We start from the raw sequence: 7886 nt of genomic DNA, 5'->3' as shown, positions 1-7886 counted from the left end.
ACAATACGCCTGCGTGCTCCTTCTCCCCCCTTTGCACTCACATACTGCTGCTCAAGCTATGCTGATGTCAATGCACAAGCTGATTCAGAGACTGAATGAGCAAAGAAACACAGACAAGCAGGAGAATTGGCTGTAGAAACACCTGCACTGTCATGCAGCATTCCTTTCTATTCATCTATATAGAGCTGACATATGCAGCAGCACCCTAGTGTTCCTGGATCTGATCATATCAGTGCCTGCCGCTGTCTATTGTCTCTATCATTGTCATGCAATCATACATAGAATCTATAGCAAATAAAACAATCGCTATATATTTTACTGGATGGCTTAAAGGAAGCTGAATAAAACAAAGAAGACATTTAGACGCCAGTGACATAAGATACACTGCTGACCACAATGGCCAAAGATCAATGCATAGTAGATAGAGCAGCTGATAGCAAGCAGAAGAAATGTTAATTGAGATAAACTGAAATGCAATTACTAAAACCGGAGCAGACAGAATCTGGAGCAGCTGTGCACAGTAACCAATCAGCTTCTCTCTTCAGTTTGTTCAGTTCATCTTTGAAAATGAAAGAGAGAAGCGGATTGGTTACTGTGCATAGCCGCTCTAGATTTGATCTGCTTCAGTCTTGGTAGATTCCCCTCAATGACTATTGGAAACTTCAATCCAATATTATTATTTTATTTTTTTAGTGGCTATTTATACTCAATAATAAAAATAACAATAATAATAATATTGGATTGAATTTCCTCACAATGGAATCACACAATTTTTTAATAAGCATTTTGCAAATGAGATATTTTAGGTTCTAAACACTTACCTTCATGCACATTAAAACCATTACTTCCTTTCCTGTGCTCTGACGCTCCAGCCGTGAGTGCAGGTTCAAAATCCAACACAAGACTTGGCCGCTAATACTACATAATCCAGTGACCATTGCGCATCAGCACAAGAGAGCCGTTATAAATGTACGCATTAAGGGCCTGATCACATCATAGCGCTGTGCGATTTACACAATACAGTACGTCCAACGCAGCACACCTAGTGTGCGGCACCATGTACTAGGTGTGTTGCATTACCTTTCATTTAAATGGCACCCCAAGGCACCTCCACGTGGTCAGCACAGTGCAGCACAATGCACACTACCATAATACCGTGCGTTGCAGTGCAGCACAATGCACACTACCATAATACCGTGTGTTACAGTGCAGAGCAATGCACACTACCATAATACTGTGCGTTGCAGTGCAGCACAATGCACACTACCATAATACTGTCGGTTGCAGTGCGGTGAAAGAAGTAGTGCATGCGTGGCTGCTGAGAAGTGCGTTGAGGTGCCATTCCAATCAATAACAATGCAACACACCGAGCACACGATAGATGCGCTGTGCAACAGCCTATGTTAAATGCGTGATATTGCATGATTAATGAAATGCTATGGTGTGAACAAGCCCTTAGAAAGAGACTGCACATAGAAACCCCTTGCTATGAAATGAGAGAGTAATACTGGTCACATGTGCGTCAGCACGCTGAATTGTAGGATGGAGTAGGGGAAAACACCCCCATGTGACAACCATGTCCCTGTTAAAGAGCTGGTGTCACTGTTAAAGAGCTGGTGTCACCAGAGGGCAATAAGTGTGAATGGCCATTACTATTCAGCACTAATTTGAGCTTAGCAGACTACATCGATGAAGGGACGTGGAAAGACAGCAAAGACGGTGAGATAGGCAGCACTTTGCAAGGATGAAAAAAATTGGTTCACATACGCTTTCCGCTAGTAATGGTAAGTCACTCTGCTGCCCATTTAAAGGCTAAGTCCACCTTTCAGACCATGTTTCATGTTACACCTATATTTAGATTGTAACATGAAACATGGTTAGATTGCAAAACAGCCCAAACCCCCTCCTGGCCCCCGATAGGGTTGCCACCTGTCCAGGATTCACCCGGACAGTCCGGGTTTAAATGCTGTGTCCGGGTTTCATGGCAGCAGAAACCCGGACACAAGATGTCAGGCAGACAGGGGCAACCAAAATTAAGATAGAGGCTACTGGGCCCCCCACTGAAAATATTCTTAACTGTGATATTTACATATGAATGGGTGGTTCTTTTACATATAAATAAGCCGCGACTCAATCTCCCCCCAAAATGTCAGCGCATCGCTAGAGTGTTCGGGTTTCGCTTAAAGAAAAGGTGGCAACCCTAGCCCCCGACTTACCTGAATCGCAGGGTTCTTCTCCTCGCAGGCTGGTGTTCATTTTTCATTTGTCATGGCTGTGCGTGCCTCTGCCCACACATAGAGGAGATAGTCACCCGCACACCAAGGTCCAATGCATCAATACATCTTTTTATTGAGTATGAGACATGTTTCGGAACCTATTGAGGTCCCTTCATCAGGCAAATAGCATAGTGACAACCATTGTGAACATTGACACAGCCTCTGCTCACACAGCCACATCATCCATTTACAGATCCTGTAGAAAAATGAACCCTTGCAGTGGGGATACCTTAACTTGGGGTTAACTGCTCGCTTTTCTCTAGGGGTGAAAATAAAGAAAATGTATTCACCTGATCCTCGGTCCCGTCTGTCTGCTAGAGTGGTCTCCGCAGCCTCTTCTTCCGCGGGCTCCAGGGGTCTAAGGGCGTCATTATGTCTAATACAGGTCTATTAGACAGGAGGATGCCAAGGGACATACCACAGCTGGAGTAAAGGGGAGAGAGGCAAGCGGACACTGCCACTGGACCGAGGATCAGGAGAGTATATCTTCTTTAATCCAAAATGAGTAGTTAACCCTTGCAGTGCGGGGTAGCCCCAGTTTGAGGCCTTGACAGCTGGCACGCGACCTCATTCTTTATCGCTTGTAATTGACAGCTTCCTTGAGCCGACTGTCAATTACATCCCTGGCCCACCCAGCTCCCTCACGTGACTGAGTGGCATAGGAACGCAGAGGCGAGGTAAGGAGGCCCTCAACACGGTCCGCCCAAGCTCCTGCTTGGAGGATCCCTCATGTGCCAGCCCGCCAGACAGAAGCAGGCTCATCCATGCCTGACGGGAGGATTACTGTACCCTGCTGGACAGGATGATTTTACCTAGGGTTGCCACCTGAGTGGGATTCACCCGGACAGTTCGGGTTTTGAATGCTGTGTCCGGGTTTCATGGCAGCAGAAAACCCGGACACAAGATGTCAGGCAGACAGGGGCAACCAAAATTAAGATAGGGGCTACTGGCCTCCCACTGAAAACAGTCTTAACTATGATATTTACATATTAATAGGTGGCGCTATTTACATATGAATAAGCCGCGACTCATTCTCCCAAAAACATTTCCGTGTGTCGTTGGAGTGTTTGGGTTTTGCTGGGAGAAAAGGTGGCAACCCTAATTTTACCGCACCCTGCCCGACAGGAGGATTTCAAAGCCTTTCTGCCCAAGAGGACAGAAAAATAAGAGGAGCCAGGCATGTACTGTATGTACCACATGTATACCGCTCACCTACACGAACGTTAGCCCTCGTAGCAGCACACACGCAGGCCCTCACAAATGCACAGCATTTGACAGCACAGCATGAACTTTAATTTTACAGTATTCCTGCCCTAGTATGTAGGACAGGAATACAATCAATGCTATTTGTGGCTGATAATACTGCTGTGCACTTGCATGGGTCTGCGTGTATGCCTCATGTGCCTTTGGTCCATGTAGGTAAGGAAGACTGCTTCTAAAATACTTTCTTTTTTTCAAGCACATTGGAAACGTATCAATCATACAGTGTTTGTGGCTGATATGCAGGCTAAAGTGTGTAAATTGGTGGTGGTCTAACATGCGTTAGTGCTGGTCTGAGGTCTGCCATGCATTGGTGCTGGTGTGAGGTTTGCAGGGCATTAGTACTGCTCTGAGGTTTGCAGGGCATTGGTGCTGGTCGGAGGTCTGCAGTCCATGGCTGCTGATGTTATGCATTGGTGCTGGTCTGTGATTTGCTGTGCATTGGTGCTAGTCCAAGGCTTGCAGTGCGTTGGTGGTGGTTCGAGGTCTGCAGTGTGTTGCTGCTGGTCTGAGGTTTGCCATGCATTGCTGCTGGTCTGAGGTTTGCCATGCATTGCTGCTGATCTGAGGTCTGTCATGCGTTGGTGCTGGTCTGAGGTGTGGAGGGCATTAGTCCTGCTTTGAGGTTTACGGGGCATTGGTGCTGGTCGGAGATCTACAGTGCATTGGTGCTGGTCTGAGGTTTGCAGGGCATTGTTGCTGGTCTGAGGTTTCCAGGGCATTGTTGCTGGTCTGAGGTTTGCAGGGCATTCGTGCTGGTCTGAGGTTTGCAGGACATTGGTGCTGGTCTGAGGTTTACAGGGCATTGTGCTGGTCTGAGGTTTACAGGGCATTGGTGCTGGTCTGAGGTCTGCAGTGCGTTGATGCTGGTCTGAGGTCTGCATTGTATTGCTGCTGGTCTGAGGGCTGCCATGCATTGGTGCTGGACTGAGGTCTGCAGTGCATTGGTGCTGGTCTATGGTCTGCAGTGCGTTGCTGCTGCTCTGAGGGCCACCATGCATTGGTGCTGGTCTAAGGTCAGCAGAAAGCAACATCCTACAGGCCAGACATAGCACAACTGAGCCATGAAATACAGGCACAGGGATAAAACTAAAACTGTAAGTCCAGTCAGTACATGTAAATATGAACATGTTTTGTGTGCACCAGTTATTCAATTGTTTCCCTTATAGTTGTGCTGCTAATGGGAAGGTAAACACATTCAAATAATTAGTGAGTTTAGCTTACTATTAGCAGTACAACTACGAGTGTACAAATTGAAATGTAACTAACACTACGGTGCGCTATTGTTCACTGGCACCCGGCTGTCTGATGGTTTCAAAAATGGCACTTGGTGTGTAAAAGGTTGCTGACCCCTGCACTATACAATCTGATTGCACATGTAGCCCCTATATAATATACATATATGTGCTATCACAGCGATTCTTGTTCCTAACTGTAAGGAGTTAACTTGGCCCTGTGTGTGATCTGAAGCAGAGATTTGTGGGGATTGCAGTGCAGAGCCTACACTGGGGATTGCTAGCAAAACTCTTATGAACTACCACTCCCAGGATGCTGTGCGAGAGGAAGGAGGAAGACTATGTACTGCAGTGGCTGAGCGTGCCCAGTCTGACTGGGGAATCTGGAGAGGACAGTCCTGTGTGTGGCACTGGGTGGATTAGGGCTGCATGTAACAGAGCTGTGTGGTTGCTATTGATGTATTAGGACACACAGAATCTGCACAGCAGTACTCTAAAAGGCTGAGGTTCATCTGTTGGACCAGAGAGACTGTGTTTGAGCGCCTGAACTGAGGCCTAGTGACGTTGCAGTGACGAGGATATCGCGGCCTGGTTGTCTGGCCGATCCAGCCACCGGAGTAATCCAGCCTGCCCTGAGTGGAGCTTACCGGAGAGGACGGAGATCGTTGCCCAGTACCCTAGACGAGCTGAGACGACCTGCAGGAGGCCTTAGATGACTGCGTCCATTTCACAGATGTCGATCTGATGGAAGAGGGATGTCCACCTTCTGCAAACAACCATCCTCCTTTCTTTCCAAAGTGACATTGGAAGTGGTGAGAGGCCTTCAGCCACAGTGACAACTTGTTTTCATATCTGCATTACAGTAAGGGCCCCAACGCCGGGTAGCCTAGAACACTACTACTGGCCAGTAGTTTAGGGAGGGTCAGACATTGTTAAAGGGAGACTTTAAAGGCATATACAACCCATTCAAGGGGAATGGTTTGGGACAATTAGCCTCTTCCGTGTCAGTGCTGGCAGCAGATAGCTGCAGCTACTGAGTTGCAGAGTGCCTTAGCCTGCTGTTAAATATTCTTTCATGTGATTGTTGGGTTTACTATTGCCTTAGTTGCCTGCATATATTGTGTTAACATTAAATCTGCTATAAAACTGTTTAAAGGTGTGTTGGTGTGCTGTGGATCCACGATTTGGGCGGTACATTGGTGTACCGCGGCTCCTTCCGGGGTGAGCGCTACACACAATCTCCTTTAAATCTACCATCAACTACAGCATGTAGTGCATGGGCTGATTTGCCTGATTTGATACAAATTGAATGGATTGTTTAGGTTTGTCTTAATACTGCACAGTTTGTAGAAATCAAAAGCTGGCCATACACCTATAGATTATCTGCAGATTTTCTATGGTCAGATGGAAAAAGTGCAACAGATTCCTCCATGTACGCTAAACTGTGTGGATGGAGGAATCTCCCACTGGGCCAAGCTTCAGTATCTTGCTAGTCGGCCACGCTGGCTCTCAAAACACCTGAACAGTGCCTGCCTCCAATCAGATTGTTCAGGTATTTTGAGAGCCAGCGGGGCCGACTAGAAAGATACTGAGGCTTGGCCCAGTGGGAGATTCCTCCACAAAGTTTAACGTAGACGGAGGAATCTGTTGCACTTTTTCCATCTGACCATAGAACATCTGCAGAAAATCTATAGCTGTATGGCCGGCTTTAACCAAGAGACCACGTGACCAATGCCTCAGAATGAGTCACCTGACCAGCTGCTAGAGCCAGGCTGGAGCACCATATTTATATCTGAAAATGTATTTCACAGCTCCAATAGACATTTGTTTGTTTATTTTAGATTATGTTTAATAATCTCTGAGAAGAGACACAACAGTATGTGAAGAAGCTTTTGTGTGGTTTTTATGTATGTTTAAATTTCACTAATTAGGCCTGATTCACACACAACGCAAGCAAAATTGTATATTGCGTATATACACGTCTATGCGCGTATATACGAGCGTATATGCGTACACTATATGCAATCCCAGAATGCATCACTCATAATGGAATTTTTAATGTGCTGTACGCATGTACGCGCATATAGACGCGTATATGCGCGTAAATACGCAGAAATACGCTGTCGGGACGCATCTCTGTTCTATTCTGTTTTTGCACATATATACGCTACGCAAATATACGGCTCTATACGCGGCGTTGTGTATGGAGCCATTTATTTGCATAGGTTGCATATGGTACAATACGCACGTAGGCGCGTAAACGTGCGGCAGTGTGAATGAGGCCTTACTTACACTGTTTTATGTACAAGTGCCAGTATTTTTACAAACTAATCTTATAGTACTTGTATTGTTTCACGTGTACTGGCCCTAAAGGTGAACATCCATGTGCCGTACATACCTCAGCCGTATTTTGTTTCCCCTGTTATCCTGAATGTACTGACTTCTCTCTGGCCATCGGTCAGACATCTTTTTTTTGTAGTTGTGACTGAAGCAAGGCTGAACGCTGTACAAGATGTACAGTCTTATGTTCTGTCTGGTTGCTGAAGAAACAATAAGCCAATAACATTGAATTGAATGCACTGGCAGATAACACACTGAAACTGCACTATACTGCATCTGCACAGCGGGCTTTCTTCAATTACATGTGCCAGTGACTGGAATCATTTATAAAGTGAAAATGTATAAAATAATATATATGACTCCTGCCTGATGGTATAATATGACAATGTGGTCAATATAACAATGACAAAGCTAACCAGCTATTTGTATTATTTGTATTACATTTTACGAATGGTAGACTGTGTAGAGCAACATTGCCGATATACATTTTAAGGCTACTTATTGGCATCCTGATAAAAAATGGACTGAGCATCATTAAAACGTTGATAATAAAAGGCTGATGCTTTCACCTATCTCTGCTGCAAGACCCGTGAGTGCTAGGGCTGCCACCTTTTCTTCAAGCAAAACCTGACACACTAGCGATCCGTGGCTTATTCATATGTAATGGCGCCACCCATTCATATGTAAATATGACAGCTGAGACTATTTTCAGTGGGGGGCGAGGAGCCCCTATCTTAATTTTGGTTGCTTCTGTGTCCTCTGACTATACCCAGCA

The sequence above is a fragment of the Nanorana parkeri genome, unplaced genomic scaffold, assembly GCF_000935625.1.
Source record: "Nanorana parkeri isolate BGI_ZX_2015 unplaced genomic scaffold, ASM93562v1 scaffold192, whole genome shotgun sequence".
Taxonomy (NCBI): domain Eukaryota; kingdom Metazoa; phylum Chordata; class Amphibia; order Anura; family Dicroglossidae; genus Nanorana; species Nanorana parkeri.
Note: the sequence above shows the minus strand (reverse complement) of the source record.